This window comes from Bufo bufo, chromosome 4 (assembly GCF_905171765.1).
Source record: "Bufo bufo chromosome 4, aBufBuf1.1, whole genome shotgun sequence".
In the NCBI taxonomy this organism is placed as follows: domain Eukaryota; kingdom Metazoa; phylum Chordata; class Amphibia; order Anura; family Bufonidae; genus Bufo; species Bufo bufo.
The window spans coordinates 56,497,577-56,515,358 of NC_053392.1; the positions used below are offsets into that span (position 1 = coordinate 56,497,577).

Consider the following 17,782-nt stretch of genomic DNA (forward strand, 5'->3'; position numbering starts at 1 on the left):
ATGACCTGTGGAGGGAGCTGATAAGCCTTTACAATCAATGGTGAAACCTGTGTTTTCTATATAGAGGTGATATCTGTCATTCTAATCCCGCCTGTCATGATAAGCAGATAACTGCAGTAAAGTAATCTGTAGAGACCAAGAAACTGCAGGGTTTTATGGGGGGGGGGGGGTTTGTTTTGTTTTTTAAGAGATATCGCAATGGCATATGCAAAGTAACATCACCAAAAATTCTTTAAATATATGTTTAACTTAAAAACACAAATTAGACAATAGGACATTTTCTGATAACACATTCCATTTTAGCATTATTTCGTTAATTTCTATTCAGCATTGGCACATGATGAGAAATGTTGGGCAATTGGAGTATATAACTCTACTTAACCTAAGCGTCAGTTCACTGAAAGTTGCCAGTTTATTTCAATACTGCATTTTTGGTCTTGTTCCAGTTATGCAACAGGAACTCTGGGCGTGGTTTTAAATTAGACACAGGGCTGCTCCGGACAATTTGTCGCTGCTTCTTTACACTAAATCCTTAAGGCATAAAAATATCCGTTTCAAGAAGCGATTTTAAGCTGAAGGACTGGAGAACCTGAGGATCCTTTTACATGTGATTGTGGTAGACCAGGAGATGGAACCTGGCCTGGTCCCCAAGAAGGCCTCATTCTAATCGTATGGAGCAAAAACATTAATGGTGAGCTGGAATGTGTTTGTTTCTCTGTCTTTTAGTTTAGCAAGCCATATGATCTGCTGTGTCAGGATATGCAGTATTACTTCAAGACTTAAAAGGGTTTTGCAGGGGTTTCATATTGATGACATTTCCTGAGATAGGTCATCAATATCTTATCTTCTGGGGTCTAACACCCAGCACCTCCACTGGTCAGCTGTTTGAAGAGGATGCGTCGCTCCATGCAAGAGCTGCTTCCTCTTCATTACACTACCCCTGAATGTAGTGAATGTAATCACAAGTATTGTTTACAAATGGTCGGTAAGAACAGAAGAGCCTTCTATTACATGTGCCTATTAATAGTGATAAACGAACATCGTCCGGGACGATTCGCAAACGCGATCAAATGTTCGTGAACCGCAAGTTCGCGGCAGGCCCCATTCACTTTAATGGCAGGTGAACCTGAAAAACTTTCAGGTCATATTTGCAGCCACCAAATACTTACAAGAAGTACACAAATCGTCCCACAACATGGACAGTGACATACCAGAGGGGGGATCAATGGCAAAAATTCCATCAAAATATATGTATTTTAATCAGGGGCTATTTTTATGCGTCTTATAGGGAAATTCTCAGAAATGTGCCCTGTTGGAGCTTAGAAATTTTTTATTTTAGGCCATGGGAGTACAGGCCCCAAAAATTAGGCATTCACCTGACAGAAAACATCAAGTGATTATGTGGCTGGAGGTATATTAGCCGGTCATTGGATATCAATTTTACTTTAGGCCAGTACAAATAGATGTCAAATACATATGGCCACTTAAGGACCACAGGTTTATACCCCCCTAGTGACCAGGCCCTTTTTTACAAATCGGCACTTCACAACTTTAACGGTTTATTGCTCGGTCATGCAACTTGGCACCCAAATGAATTTTACCTCCTTTTCTTCTCACAAATACAGCTTTCTTTTAGTGGTATTTGATTGCTGCTGAGATTTTTCGTTTTTCTGATATTAATCAAAATAGACCGCAATTTTCTCAAAAAAAGTGTATTTTTAAATTTTTCTGGTAAAATTGTTCAAATATAATTACATTTCTATACAAGTTTGTGTCAGAATTTATTGTGCTACATGTCTTTGATAAAAAAAAAATGCAATAAGTGTATATTTATTGGTTTGCGCAAAAGTTATAGCGTTTACAAACTATGGTACAAAAATTTGAATTTCCGCATTTTGAAGCAGCTCTGACTTTCTGAGCACCTGTCATGTTTCTTGAGGTGCTAGAATGCCAGGATAGTATAAATACCCCCCAAATGACCCCATTTTAGAAAGAAGACACCCCAAAGTATTCGCGGAGGGGCATTGTGAGTTCATGTATGATTTAATTTTTTTTCACAAGTTAGCGGAAAATGACACTTTCTGAGGAAAAAAAATATATAATAAAGTTTCCATTTCTGCTAACTTCTGGCAAAAAAAATAAAAATCTCCCACGGACTAACTATGCCCCTCAGTGAATACCTTGGGGTGTCTACTTTCCGAAATGGGGTCATTTGTGGGGTGTGTTTACTGTTCTGGCATTTTGGGTGGGGCTAAATTGTGAGCAACCCTGTAAAGCCTAAAGGTACTCGTTGGACTTTCGGCCCCTTTACGCACCTAGGCTGCAAAAAAGTGTCACACATGTGGTATCGCCGTACTCAGAAGAAGTAGGGCAATGTGTTTTGGGGTGTATTTTTACATACACCCATGCTGGGTGAGAGAAATATCTCTGTAAATTGACAACTTTGTATAAAAAAAAAAGTAAAAAGTTGTCATTTACAGAGATATTTCTCACACACAGTATGGGTATATGTAAAAATACACCCCAAAACACATTGCCCTACTTCTCCTGAGTACGGCGATACCACATGTGTGACACTTTTTTGCAGCCTAGGTGCACAAAGGGGCCCAAATTCCAATGAGTACCTTTAGGATTTCACAGGGCATTTTTACGCATTTGGATTCCAAAAAACTTCTCACGCTTTAGGGCCCCTAAAATGCCAGGGCAGTATAAATACCCCACAAGTGACCCCATTTTGGAAAGAACACACCCCAAGGTATTCTGTGAGGGGCATGGGGAATTCATAGAAGATTTATTTTTTTGCCACAAGTTAGCAGAAATTGATTCTTTTTTTTTTTTTCTTACAAAGTCTCATATTCCACTAACTTGTGACAAAAAATAAAATTTTACATGAACTCACCATACCCCTCACTGAATACCTTGGGGTGTCTTCTTTTTAAAATGGGGTCACTTGTGGGGTATTTATGCTGCCCTGGCATTTTAGGGTCCCTAAAGCGTGAGAAATAGTTTGGAATCCAAATGCGTAAAAATACCCTGTGAAATCCTAAAAGTACTCATTGGAATTTGGGCCCCTTTGCGCATCTTGGCTGCAAAAAAGTGTCACACATGTGGTATCACCGTACTCAGAAGAAGTAGGGCAATGTGTTTTGGGGTGTATTTTTACATATACCCATACTGTGTGTGAGAAATATCTCTGTAAATGACAACTTTGTATAAAAAAATGGAAAAAGTTGTCATTTACAGAGATATTTCTCACACACAGTATGGGTATATGCAAAAATACACCCCAAAACACATTGCGATACCAAATGTGTGACACTTTTTTGCAGCCTAGGTGCGCAGAGGGGCCTAAATTCCAATGAGTACTTTTAGGATTTCACAGGGCACTTTAGGGCCCCTAAAATGCCAGGGCAGTATAAATACCCCATATGTGACCCCATTTTGGAAAGAAGACACCCCAAGGTATTCCGTGAGGGGCATGGCGAGTTCACAGAAGATTTTTTTTTTGGCGCAAGTTAGCGGAAATTGATTTTTATATTTTTTTTCTCACAAAGTCTCCCTTTCCGCTAACTTGTTACAAAAAGTTCAATCTTTCATGGACTCAATATGCCCCTCAGCGAATACCTTGTGGTGTCTTCTTTCCAAAATGGGGTCATTTGTGGGGTGTTTGTACTGCCCTGGCATTTGAGGGTCTCCTCAATCATTACATGTATGGCCAGCATTAGGAGTTTCTGCTATTATCCTTATATTGAGCATACGGGTAATGTGATTTTTTTTTTTCCGTTCAGCCTCTGGGCTGAAAGAAAAAATGAACAGCACAGATTTCTTCATTCGCATCGATCAATGTGGATGAAAAAATCTCTGCCAAAAAATGTGCAAAAAAAAAAAAAGAGGGGAAAGGACATAGGAGTGCTTGCGAAGTAAAGCTGCGATCGCTAATAAAGATCCAAAAAGCTCAAAAGTGATCTTTATAGCACCGCAGCGATTTTACTGTGTTTTTGCAGTGATCAGAAAAAAATTAATTCTGTCACTGCGGTGGGGCGGACTGAACGCAAGTGTGCGCACAAGATTAGGCCTTATCGGGCGAACACTGCGTTCTTTTTAGAGCCTAAGGTGACCCTAATGTACTGATATAGATCTGATTGTGATCAGTCTTGATCACTTACAGATACTATATAGTACTAGTGCTGATTAGCGACAGCGATGACGCTAATCAGCGAGTAATCAGTGACTGCAGTGCAGTTGGCGCTAACTACCTAACAAGTAGCTAACTGGCGGTGATAAGGGACCCTTAGGCCCCATTCACACGTCCGCAATTCTGTTCCGCATTTTGCGGAATGGAATTGCGGACCCAATAATTTCTATGGGGACAGACTTTGTCCCGCTCGGATCCGGAATTGCGGATCTGCACATCCGGGTCCGCAAAAATATAGAACATGTCCTATTCTTGTCTGCAATTGTGGACAAGAAAAGGCATTTTCTATATAGTTCTGGCAATGTATGGATCCGCAAAACACATACGGACGTCTTAATGGAGCCTTACAGGGGGGTGATCAATGACAGGGGGGTGATCAGGGAGTCTATATGGGGTGATCAGGGGTTAATAAGGGGTTAATAAGTGAAGGGGGGTGTAGTGTAGTGTGGTGCTTGGTGCTACTTACAGAGCTGCCTGTGTCCTCTGGTGGTCGATCCAAGCAAAAGGGACCACCAGAGGACCAGGTAGCAGGTACAGTACAGACCAAAAGTTTGGACACACCTTCTCATTCAAAGAGTTTTCTTTATTTTCATGACTATGAAAATTGTAGATTCACACTGAAGGCATCAAAACTATGAATTAACACATGTGGAATTATATACATAACAAACAAGTGTGAAACAACTGAAAATATGTCATATTCTAGGTTCTTCAAAGTAGCCACCTTTTGCTTTGATTACTGCTTTGCACACTCTTGGCGTTCTCTTGATGAGCTTCAAGAGGTAGTCCCCTGAAATGGTTTTCAATTCACAGGTGTGCCCTGTCAGGTTTAATAAGTGGGATTTCTTGCCTTATAAATGGGGTTGGGACCATCAGTTGCGTTGAGGAGAAGTCAGGTGGATACACAGCTGATAGTCCTACTGTGTTAGAATTGGTATTATGGCAAGAAAAAAGCAGCTAAGTAAAGAAAAACGAGTGGCCATCATAATTTTAAGAAATGAAGGTCAGTCAGTCAGCCGAAAAATTGGGAAAACTTTGAAAGTAAGGGCTATTTGACCATGAAGGAGAGTGATGGGGTGCTGCTCCAGATGACCTGGCCTCCACAGTCACCAGACCTTAACCCAATCAAGATGGTTTGGGGTGAGCTGGACCGCAGAGTGAAGGCAAAAGGGCCAACAAGTGCTAAGCATCTCTGGGAACTCCTTCAAGACTGTTGGAAGACCATTTCAGGGGACTACCTCTTGAAGCTCATCAAGAGAATGCCAAGAGTGTGCAAAGCAGTAATCCAAGCAAAAGGTGGCTACTTTGAAGAATCTAGAATATGACATATTTTCAGTTGTTTTACACTTGTTTGTTATGTATATAATTCCACATGTGTTAATTCATAGTTTTGATGCCTTCATAGTCATGAAAATAAAGAAAACTCTTTGAATGAGAAGGTGTGTCCAAACTTTTGGTCTGTACTGTATATCAGACACTGTTAACAAAACAGCGTCTAATATACCTTTCTGATGCAATTTTTTAAACATCTACAGCCTGCCAGCGAATGATCAGCGCTGGCAGGCTGTAGATTAACTTCAAAACTCTGCGCCGCCGTGAACGTGCACGCATGCGCGCGCGTTCACACGAAATCTTGGGTCTCACGAGATGACGCCAATAGGCGTCGCTGAGACCTGAGAGTGCTGCCGCCCGGACGCTTAGCGGCGTTACAGTGGCGGCAAGCGGTTAAAAGAACAAAAATAATAAAATTAAATTAAAAACATGGCTAACTAAATCCCCCCTCTTGAAAAAACAAACAAATGATAATAGTTGAAATTCGATAACACGTGGTCGTCAACAGGTGTTGAATTCCTCCGAGGTCCCAAACATTAGGCATTCACCGGACAGAAAAGAACAAATAATTATGTGGCTGGAGGTATATTACAAGGTCATTCAATATCAATTTTACTGCAGGCCAGTGTAGTACAAACATTAGGCATTCACCGGACAGAAAAGAACAATTGATAATGTGGATTGAGGTACATTAGGCAGTCACCTTATAACAATTTTACTGTTGGCCAGTTAGATTACAGGCCCCAAAAATTATGCATTCAACATACATATATGATCAAGTGATTATGTGGCTGGAGGTATATTAGACGGTCAATGGATATCAATTTTACAGCAGGCCAGTGGACTACAGGCCCCAAAAATTATTCATTCACCGTACAGAAAAGCACAATTGATAATGTGGCTGCAGGTAAATTAGGCGGTCACCGTATAACAATTTTACTGTTGGCCAGTTAGATTGCAGGTTCCAAAAATTATGCATTCATCGTACATAAATGATCAAGTGATTATGTGGCTGGAGGTATATTAGACGGCCATTCAATATCAATTTTACTGCAGGCCAGTGAAGTACAGGACCCAAACATTAGGCATTCACCGGAGAGAAAAGAACAAGTAATTATGTGGCAGTAGTTAGCGGGCTAGCAGTTCCGACAAGCCAGTGGTCAGCCGTTGCGCAAGAGGATTATCCGGTGTCATCATTTTTTAACGCTCGGACATTTGGGCCACAGAAGCCTGCCTTGTGCCAGATAACCGCGACAACGGCACAGTGGAAGGTGGAGTGGAGAACAAATGGAAGGAGAAGGAGAAGAGGCAGGATGTGGAGCACCAGGAGTGTGGTTTTGTGGGTTCTGATGGTGTTGCTCCCACTGTGCTCGGTGATGGGAGACCAGGTGCCTTTTTAAGGCGGTCATCCCTAGGTGAGTTTTGGGCTTACCGCGACTTATGTGTTGACAGCACAGGCTACAGATGGCAACACTAATATCAGCAGCTGACAAGTTAAAAAAAGCCCACACTGCGGATCCATGTGTCGGCATCCTGGGAGCGCAAGATGTGACCTTGCATGGTGGATGGCTCGCTGCAGATACATTTGCAGTCTGCTTTTTGCCTCCTGTGAACTGTGAGTTCGGCCTGTTTCTCCTCCTTCTCCTCCCTATCTGCTGCTCCATCTCTCCCTTTGAACTCCCCTCCTCTTCCTCTCTTGTGGGCACCCACGTGACGTCCATCGACACATCATCATCGTCACCTTTACCACTACTGACATTAGAGATCTCAGAGTAGGCAGCAACAGCGGGGACCACCCTCCTTGGGCTGATCTGGGTACTGCCGTCAGACCGCTGGGTGGCGGCCGTTGCTACCTCCTCTTCCTCATCTGATGCCAAGAATGGCTGCGCATCGGTGAAGTCTGGGAATGGATGGGAAAATAATTCCTCTGACTCGAGTGGAGGGGCTATGGTAGTGGTGGTGGTGTCTTTGGGGTGCACACAGCAGAGAGTGAGGAGGGTGCAGATACAGAGGATGAGGAGGGTGCAGAAGCGGAAGGCTGAGTGAGCCACTCAACCAACTCTGGTGCGTCCTTTGACGTAATCGCACGCACCTTCTCCAACTTCCCACTTAGGCTCCGGCCTGTTGCACCTGCACGACCCCTACCACCCCTGCAGAATGGCCTGCCTCTTCCTCTGCCTGTCATTTTCAAAATGACCCTGTGACAAATTCCCTATTGAAGAGCAGTATTTGTGGAAGCAGGTATATAGAACCCCTTAATCAGTTTTTTTGGGGGGCAACTGGTATATCACACCAGTTGCAATTAGTTGTTCCAATAGCGTTTGTCCCTCTGTATAGCTGCGGTATCTCAGCAGAACCGCAGACAAATGCTGCACAATACAAATGCACTATATAGAAATTATATAATAGGTATATCGCACCCCTGCCTCAATCATATTTTTTGGGGGGCAACTGTTATATCACACTAGTTGCATTTAGTTGTTCCAATGACATTTGTCCCTCTGTATAGCTATGGTATCTCAGCAGAACCGCACACAAATGCTGCACAATACAAATGCACTATATAGAAATTATATTATAGGTATATCGCACCCCTGCCTCAATCAGATTTTTTAGGGGGCAACTGTTATATCACACCAGTTGCAATTAGTTGTTCCAATGACATTTGTCCCTCTGTATAGCTATGGTATCTCAACAGAACCGCACACAAATGCTGCACAATACAAATGCACTATATAGAAAGTATATTATAGGTATATCACATCCCTGCCTGTCATGCCCTGCTCAGACTATGTGCGGAGGTCTGCCAGATTAGCAGCACGCGTCTAGTCTTGTGTTTTGTTTTGGAGTTGTGCTAGATCCGCCTCCCTTCAGGTGCACTGGGTGGGGTCGTTGGTTTAAATTACTCCTTCTCCCAGTGTTCCGTGCGGGTTATAGCTTCTGTCAGGCTGTGGAAGCAAGGAGTGAAGGATTGGCATTATCCTGCTCTGATAAGATAAGTTGGTTTCTTATTTCTTTGGTTTGCTGTCTAGGCTGTTTGAGTGCCGTCTGTTCCCTCCTGGTGCTGAGGGAGCAGGCTGCCCCTTTTCCCCTTTCACCATCTCAGGGATTCTAGGGTATTCTCAGCCCAGGCACGAGGACACATTATTCCCACCTTCAGGGTCTAAATGTGGGCTTAGCAGAATAGGGAGAGCTGTAGGGATTGCTAGGAGGTGACATTATCCCCAGCTTCTCGCCGAGAAACTTGTTTGTTTTGTTATCTGTGTATATGATATCCTGTCCGCCGTGACATTATAACCCGCCATACTGTGACTGCTTTTGCTCTGAGGAAGAGGCAAGTAGCCTCGAAATGCGTCTAGTCCCCAGCTAACTGCGGCGTCTCTACCCTGCATAACCGATCCGGACCGAAAAACTACATTGTGCGCACAGAAGAAGTTTTTAAAGAAGGAAGAGAGCATATTACATTATATATTGCCATCGCATAGGACCTGTGAAAACACATAGTGTTTGCCTATATCCGTATAGGACCTGCGGATCACCTGATCAGACACCTGACCTAGACGTCATGACCATCTGACATCTAAAGACACGCCCACTGGATGACGTAGCGGAACGTCTCTAACCACGTGATCACAGCGTTTACACGTGTCTTCAGCGTCCCTGCAAACTACCGGCATCTCGCACCTCCTGGATTGTGTCTGGACATACATGTGAGTAGGCATGGATCACCTTTAAGTGTGACGCATTTATCACCAAACAAACTGCGTATTTATCCTCATCCATATATATTCATCTTCATCCAAATACATTGGACATTTACATTGCCATTTTCTATATTGCTGCTATTTTATCCTTATATTGGATATCTCTATTGCTGCTATATTGTTTTGCTGGTTGTGAAATTTCCTGTATACTATTGCTGCTATTTTATTGATTTTATTATATATACCAGATTTTATTATACATGTTCATTGTCTTTTTGCTGAATTGTGCCTGTTCTTTTTCTTACTTATCTTTATAACCCAGGTAATGTTAAACAGATTCTGGTAAAGCTCGAGGAATACTTTACATTGAATAACGACCTGTCTACAGTATGTCGCCTAGTGTTATTTGGGAAGCCCATAAAGAAGTTGCACGGGGACCCTTTATATCTTTAGGCTCCTCCCTCAAGAGGAAGAGAGAGACCAAGATTCTAGATCTGTACAATAAGCATTCGAGGCACTACATAAGCGCCTGATTACACCTGACATTCTACAGAATCTAGATCTATTATGATCTGAACTCAAAAATGTCCTTAATAGCAGGTCAGCCAAGTTATATTTGTTGGCTAAGTTCCGGTACTACGCCCATGGGGACAAAGCGTAATCTTATATCCATAGTATCCAATCAACCTCAGCTCAATCCCTACTCCATACTAAGCAGATAGCAGCCAGGTTTGCTGAATATAATACTCAACTTTATAATATTAAGCCCCCGACATCCCAAGCTGGTATAAATGATAGGATACTATAGACAACTGTTAATTCATTGGCACTGCCGTCTGTTACAACAGATCAGACAAACTAATTTTGCCCTTCACAATTAAGGAGCTCACTAGAGCTTCAAAAACCACCCCATTACATAAGAGCCCTGGCCCAGTTGGACTGCCCACAAAATATTATGACACCTTTAAGGAGCTTCTTACTGTGTGCAACTTCGTCTGGTCCGGGCAGATTCTCCACCTGCATATGCTAGCGGCCCAGATTGCTATTATCCCCAAGGAGGGAAAAGACCCGACACTTTGTGCTAGCTACCGCCCAATATCCTTGTTCAATAGTGATCTAAAACTGCTTGCTAAACTGCTATCTCTGAGGATTCAACCTTTGCTGCCTCAGTTGATTAACATGGAGCAAGTGGGGAATTGTGACCGGCCTTGAGGGCCGTATGGCTACTTGCCAACTCTTAAATATCATTCATTACGCACACCAATCTGCTGCACCTCTGGTCCTTCTTGGCACAGATGCTGAGAAGGCTTTTGAGAGGGTGGATTGGGTGTTCACGCTTTTCACCTTCCAGTGAAACTCATAGACACCCTCATGGCAATGTATAGGAACCCTAGAGTGAGAGTGTTTGTAAACGGTGCCCTGTCCCCCTCTTTTGATATCAGTAATGGGACTAGACAAGGGTGCCCTCTGTCCTCTTTGCTGTTCGTACTCACCATTGAACCTCTCTTGCAGGCATTCTAGAGAGATACCAGTTTGAAGGGCATGGAGATCCAAAGTATTACCTCAGGCTGTGTTTGCAGATGATTTATTGCTAATCATAACAAACCCCACTGAGACCTTCCTAGCTGTGCACACCATATTAGATCATTTCAACAAATCTCAGGTATTAAATGTGACTTTATACCCTGACACCTAAATTATTTTGGAAAGTTGCTGTCACGGGGTTCCGAAGGTGCACTCGGTCCCCCATTGCCCGCAGAACTGTTGCTTAGCTTTTGGAATGAGGTTCTGTGTTTGACCTCATTCCCAGGGCGGCTTTACTAGCTGGGTGGCTCCTTGCTCCTAAGTCTGCCTTGAGCGCCGAGCTGATCACTCGGTGCTCGACTGGTTGGTCTGTCGGTCATGTGACGCTGGCCACGTCACATGACCCTCACTCCCCACTATAAATACAGGCAGCCTGCTGGCTACAGGTTGCCTGTTAATTTCTAGGTTCCTGGTATTTGTTGGACTGCTGAATACTTACCTGATCCTGTTCCTTGACCATCCTTTTGCCTGATCCTCCTGTACTGCGCATCCGTCCTGGTATTGTGACCTCGGCTCCCACCTGACTACTCTCTTAGGACTCCTCTTGTACTTCTCTGCTCTCCTGGTATTTATTACCCCGGCTTCTCCTGACAATTCTCTGCTTGCTCCATTTGTACTTTGCAGCTTTCCTGGTATTGACTCGGTCCGTTCACGTCCTGTTGTTTGTCTGTCTGTCATCCCTGCACTTACTCCAAGTTAGGGATTGCCGTCCAGTTGTCCCCTGTCATTAGGACTCGCGAGGCAAGTAGGCAGAGCCAGGGGTAAGGGTGGAGCGCAGTGGTCACTTCCCTCCCCCCTGTGTGTGTGTGTACGCGACCGTTACGGATTAACAGGCCCAATAACCACTGTATTATGAATCCTCTGGTGACCCTGACTGACTATGTCTCTAATCTGACGCAGATGGTGCAGGAGTTAGGGGAAAAACTCAGCTCTTTTGAGTTAGGGCAAGTCTCTTCCACTCCTCAGGCCTCCAGTCCGCATTTTGAGCCCCAGATTAAGCTCCCAGAAACCTTTTCTGGAGACCGGAAGAAGTTTCTCTCTTTTAAGGAGAGTTGTAAACTTTACTTCCGTTTGCGCCCCGTGTCCTCTGGCCCCGAGAGTCAACGCGTGGGCATTATCATTTCCCGATTACAGGGTGATCCCCAGGACTGGGCGTTCTCTTTACCTGCTGGCGCCAGTTGTTTATATTCTGTGGAGGGGTTCTTTCAGGCCCTAGGTACCCTCTATGATGAACCAGACAGGGCTCTAGTAGCCGAGACGGCTCTAAAGGCACTGGTTCAGGGCAATTTACCAGCGGAGGATTATTGCACCCAATTCAGAAGGTGGTGTGTCCCCTCAGGATGGAACGAACCAGCCCTGAAGAGTCAGTTCAGGTCAGGTCTGTCTGATAAATTAAAGGATCTTCTGGTCAGTTATCAACTTCCAGAGACCTTAGAGGAGATGATGACCCTTGTTGTCCGACTTGACCGACGGGTTAGAGAGAGACGACAGGAACAACAGTTCTCTTCCCAGATGGTGGTCCAGCCAGAGGCCTATCCCAGAGACAATGCTGAGGTCTCCACCGAGGAACCCATGCAGGTTGGCATGACCCAAGGGAATCTTCGCCGCAGACGTGGAGAATGCTTTTACTGTGGAGATTCTGACCATTGGATCAACCAGTGTCCTAAGAAGGTCCTCTCTGTCAAGTCTCCTAAGGCAAGGCAACCTAAAGACCAGGTACACCCTGAATTTTCTAAATGTAAGCTTTCGGTACCCATTACGATTTCTCTGGGAGTAGATAAATGGGCGGGTAAGGCCTTCATTGATTCTGGCTCAGCGGCTAGCTTTATTGACTCTGAGTATGCTGTTAGATTGGGTATTCCTATGTTTGCCTTACCAACTCCTATCCATGTCATGGCTATTGATGCTACTCCTCTTATTGGTGGTACGGTGAGCTTATGTACCTCAGAGATTTCTCTAACCGTGGGTGTGTGCCACTCAGAGAGATGTTCGCTTCTAGTCCTGGAGAACCTACCTGCTGAGGTGGTACTAGGGTTGCCTTGGCTCCGACTACATAACCCCACTATAGATTGGTCCAATGGGGAGTTGGTGAGATGGGGGCCTAAGTGTGACTCGTGCCTGTCCGTGGTACAGGCTGGGGTCTCAGTAAAGTCTGATACTTTACCCTCTGTTGTTAGAGAATATTCTGATGTATTCTCATCACCAACCCCAGAGGTTCTACCCCCCCATAGACCTTATGATTGTACCATAGAGCTAGTAGAGGGGGCCAAGTTTCCTAAAGGACGAATTTATAATCTTTCTATGCCCGAACGGGACAGGGGTGTGCAGTTTGTGTCCAAATTCTGGAGGGCCTTCTGTCAAAGATGTAAAATTTTGTTGTCTTTTTCTTCCGCCTACCATCCTGAGAGTAATGGGCAGACTGAACGCCTTAATCAGTCTGTGGAACAATTCCTGAGGTTGTATGTTGCTGATGACCAGCAATTATGGGTCAAATTCCTTCCGTTGGCTGAATTTGCTCTGAATAACCGTGTCAATTCTTCTGCTGGGGACTCCCCTTTCTTTTGTAACCATGGTTTTCATCCCCGTTTTCATTCTGGGTCGTCCGTCTCCTCCTCTAACCCTGAAGCTGATAAACTCTCCTCCGAACTGTGCACAGTTTGGGCCCGGGTTCAATCGAACCTAGAAAAGGCTCAATGTTCTCAAAAACTCAAGGCCGATAGGAGACGTTCAAGGGGGGTAAACTTTCAGGTTGGGGATAAAGTATGGTTGTCCTCCAAGAATCTATCTCTCAAGGTAACTTCTAAAAAATTTGCTCCTCGTTTTATTGGACCATATAAGATCACGGAAGTGATTAACCCGGTATCTTTTAGGTTGGAGCTGCCTGAGTCATTCCACATTCATAATGTGTTCCATAAATCTCTGCTTAAAAAATATTTTGAACCGGTAGTACCATCAAAAGCCTCGCCTCCGCCAGTTCTTGTTAATGATGCTGTCGAGTATGTGGTGTCTAAAATAGTGGATGTCAGGAAAGTGCGTAATTCCTTGCAGTACCTGATTCACTGGAAGGGGTATGGACCTGAAGAGAGATCTTGGGTACCTGCCAGGGAGGTTCATGCTCCTAGACTTGTTCGTAAATTTCATTTAGAACACCCTGAAAAGCCATCGCCTGAAGTCTTGGGTCCGGTGGCCCCTCGTAAAAGGGGGGGTACTGTCACGGGGTTCCGAAGGTGCACTCGGTCCCCCATTGCCCGCAGAACTGTTGCTTAGCTTTTGGAATGAGGTTCTGTGTTTGACCTCATTCCCAGGGCGGCTTTACTAGCTGGGTGGCTCCTTGCTCCTAAGTCTGCCTTGAGCGCCGAGCTGATCACTCGGTGCTCGACTGGTTGGTCTGTCGGTCATGTGACGCTGGCCACGTCACATGACCCTCACTCCCCACTATAAATACAGGCAGCCTGCTGGCTACAGGTTGCCTGTTAATTTCTAGGTTCCTGGTATTTGTTGGACTGCTGAATACTTACCTGATCCTGTTCCTTGACCATCCTTTTGCCTGATTCTCCTGTACTGCGCATCCGTCCTGGTATTGTGACCTCGGCTCCCACCTGACTACTCTCTTAGGACTCCTCTTGTACTTCTCTGCTCTCCTGGTATTTATGACCCCGGCTTCTCCTGACAATTCTCTGCTTGCTCCATTTGTACTTTGCAGCTTTCCTGGTATTGACTCGGTCCGTTCACGTCCTGTTGTTTGTCTGTCTGTCATCCCTGCACTTACTCCAAGTTAGGGATTGCCGTCCAGTTGTCCCCTGTCATTAGGACTCGCGAGGCAAGTAGGCAGGGCCAGGGGTAAGGGTGGAGCGCAGTGGTCACTTCCCTCCCCCCTGTGTGTGTGTGTGTGTACGCGACCGTTACAGTTGCATCCCCTTTGTCTGGACTACCAGACATATCACTTTCTTAGGTATAAAGTTCCCTGCCCACTCCTCTTCCCTCTTTTCGGCTAACTATAAAGATCCACCAGATAAAATTACCTCCACGCTACATACGTGAGACATTCCGTTCACCTCCTGGTTTAGATGCAGGTCCCTGCTTAAGACAGTTATCCCTCCGAAAATATTATATTATTTACAGGTTCTTCCCATTTATCTTCCCCGTTTCTTATTTCTTGCAATTTGAGAGGATATTTTCCCTACTTCTGTGGCATAACTCACGTCCTAGACTATCCCTCTCCTGATTTACTCAAGCTCCTAGTCGAGGGGGTATGAGTGTCCCAGATATTTTCTCCTACTATAGAGTCATACAAGGCTTAAAAGCACTGGAGTGGCTAAGAGATGCCCTGGATAGGTTGGACATATCTGCTGAATAACCTATGTCCAGACTGCCTTTGCGCTCCCTGCTATTGTTCAAAACACACTCGATGAACATCTCACAATGCACCACCAATCCTATGACTGGTCAGAGTTTTTGGCACAATGCATTGATAAGACCGTGCTTACTCCTCACTTATCACCCCTTCTGTAAATAAGAGATGTTTTGTGGGATTCCGCTGTGGCATTCCAGTCATCTCTGTCAGCCCTTGGCAAACTAAATGTTACGCCACTTAAAGAGTTCTTCAGAGAAGGCAAATGTACTCTGTCAACAGATTAATACTGTCTGACGCGTCATTCGCTCTCATACTTCCAAGTATCACATATTTTGCATTATGTCAAAGATCTACAATTGACACACCTACCCCCCCCCCCTTCCTCCCTCTATTTTCGAAAAAACAAGGTGCTCTCTGTTAAGGAACCAACCAAGAAAATATCTACTTGTGTCAGACTACCCTCAACACCATCCTTTATTAAGCAGTGGGAAGCAGACTTAAAAGTGCATTTACAAAACAAGAAGTGCAATATTTGCTGTCCCAGACCCCAAAAGTTTGTAGATGTGTCAGGCTACAAGAAAACTATTATAAGCTACTAATAAGGTGGTGCTACACCCCAGTTTGCTTACAGAAGATGTACCCTTCCACTTCCTCACTTTGTTGGAGATGTGGCACAGAGATGGGCACTTTTTTACACATATGGTGGACGTGCCCCCTACTTTTGCAATATTGGAAAGATGTATGTTCCACTATGTCACTTCTATATGACAAGAAAGTAGCCCCCACACCCCAATTCGGCCTCTTAGGTATACCTACACCTTCGTATAATATGCAATATGAGATGCGGTTATATCACCACCTGCTTGCATACAGATGATGCTTTCATCCCTTAATCTTTACAAATTCTGTGCCGATTTTTTTAAATAAAATGTTTTAAAGATAAATATAGTGCCCATAGGAAGGGCCCTTGCAGGGGTTTCACCACTATCAGATGTCACCACAGGTGGGTCACTGCCAGAAGCTTACATGGTCATTGCCGTATCCTGCTGACTACACCAAATTGAAAGAGCCCCCCTCCCCAGAGACTTGGGTGTCTAAGGTGCTGTGATATTGCAACATGCCGGTGCCAGGGTCTGGGGGATCCCTTGCCACTTAGGAGGTTTCTACGAAATATGCCCTTCTCATAGAGCAAGTAAACGTGACGCCAGTTGCAGTTAAGCAAAGAGGACTTGGAGTCCCCTTTGTAGATTGTATTGGTGGAACCAGGGCAGGAATGCCAGAGTGGTGTAGAGTGGCCTACAATGTCTCTGTAGATGTTGTATGCACATGTCACGGTGCTCCTACCTGGATATTGGTGGATCCCAGACATGGTGTAGTCCGAAGCACTGCAAAAAGAGGGTAGTTGAACTTGGATGGTGTAGAAGGTGGAATAAATGGAGTCCAGACTTTGTAGTAACTTTGAACACAGCTTTACTTGATATAAACAGTAATCCAAACAGTTTCCAAACGGTTTCTTGGTCATCAGCAGGTATTGCCTTTACTTTGGCAGGCAAACATTCTGCAACAATTTCAGCTCTGCTATGTGGTAGCTCTCTCAGCTCTGCTATGCTATTCTGGTTTAAATAGGAACTTTCTCTTCTGCTGGAACTTAAATTAGCTGTAGTCTGTCTCTTACTTTATAATCCTAGGTACTTTTTGTCCTGGCTTGAGTACCTCAAGCTCTAACTTCAGCTTGGATGGAGGCAATGCCAGCCCAGGAGGGGATGGGCAACCATGTAGACTTCAGAGCCTAGGCCTCTGGGCCTAGCAGAGCAGGCAGTGCTCTGCTAGCCAACACACAACCTCTCCCTAAGGAGGGTGGACTAGACTCTGACTCACTGACTAACTAACTAAACTCCTCCTCTTCAGAGAGGGTTGGAATGGAACTAGATGGTTCCTCTCCAGGAAACTAGCTCTGCCACGTTTGCTACCACCTGCTGGTGAACCAGGCAATTACATTACTTGAGCATTAAACAGTTACAGGAATAAATATGCACAGTGTGAAGGACATGATAGAAATGCAATTGATGACATGGATTAGCGCATAGGAGACTGTAGCAAGGTGTCGAAAGGAGTGCTAATGGCACTCCGGGACATTACATTTTGGCTCGACCATGGAGTTCCCAAAATAACTCAACTTTTATTTGGATACAAGGAACAATACAGAATTAAGGTTAGTGAAATACAATGAATGAAACAGTAGTAAATGATACTAACAGTTAAGGCCCCCTAAGTGTGTGTGCACACCGACACAGTTACTGTTTGGTTCACTCACGGTTTGGATACCCCTTTTTAAGTATAACTTCTTCCACGTGATCACCCTGGGAGCGCTCTGTGATGTCATCACGCTCAGCGCAGGTCCTTCAGCAGGTCGTTTTCAATCAAAAGAGGAGCGGACTGCCTATGTGCGAGCAAATGGTGAACGGTTTTATAGGGCTGTGACATCACTGGGGCTGGCCTAGCTGCTGATTGGCTGTCTGCATGACATTACGGGTGCCCTCGCTTTCCCGGGCTTCTTACATTCACTTTGTAACATGTGTAGACACCATTTTAGGAAAAAAATCAGTTTGTTAC

At 44.6% G+C, this 17,782-nt stretch overlaps 1 protein-coding gene across 2 annotated transcripts in view; it reads left to right on the forward strand.

The window, feature by feature from the left end:
- Nucleotides 1-474: 474 nt before the first annotated feature.
- Nucleotides 475-17,782, forward strand: part of LOC120997261 (cytochrome P450 2C5-like) — a 99,611-nt gene continuing 82,303 nt past the window's right edge. For both annotated transcript variants that reach the window (XM_040427276.1, XM_040427277.1), the window contains exon 1: nt 475-691. The gene's annotated coding sequence lies outside the window, so the exon portion shown is untranslated. The remainder of the gene's footprint in view (nt 692-17,782) is intronic.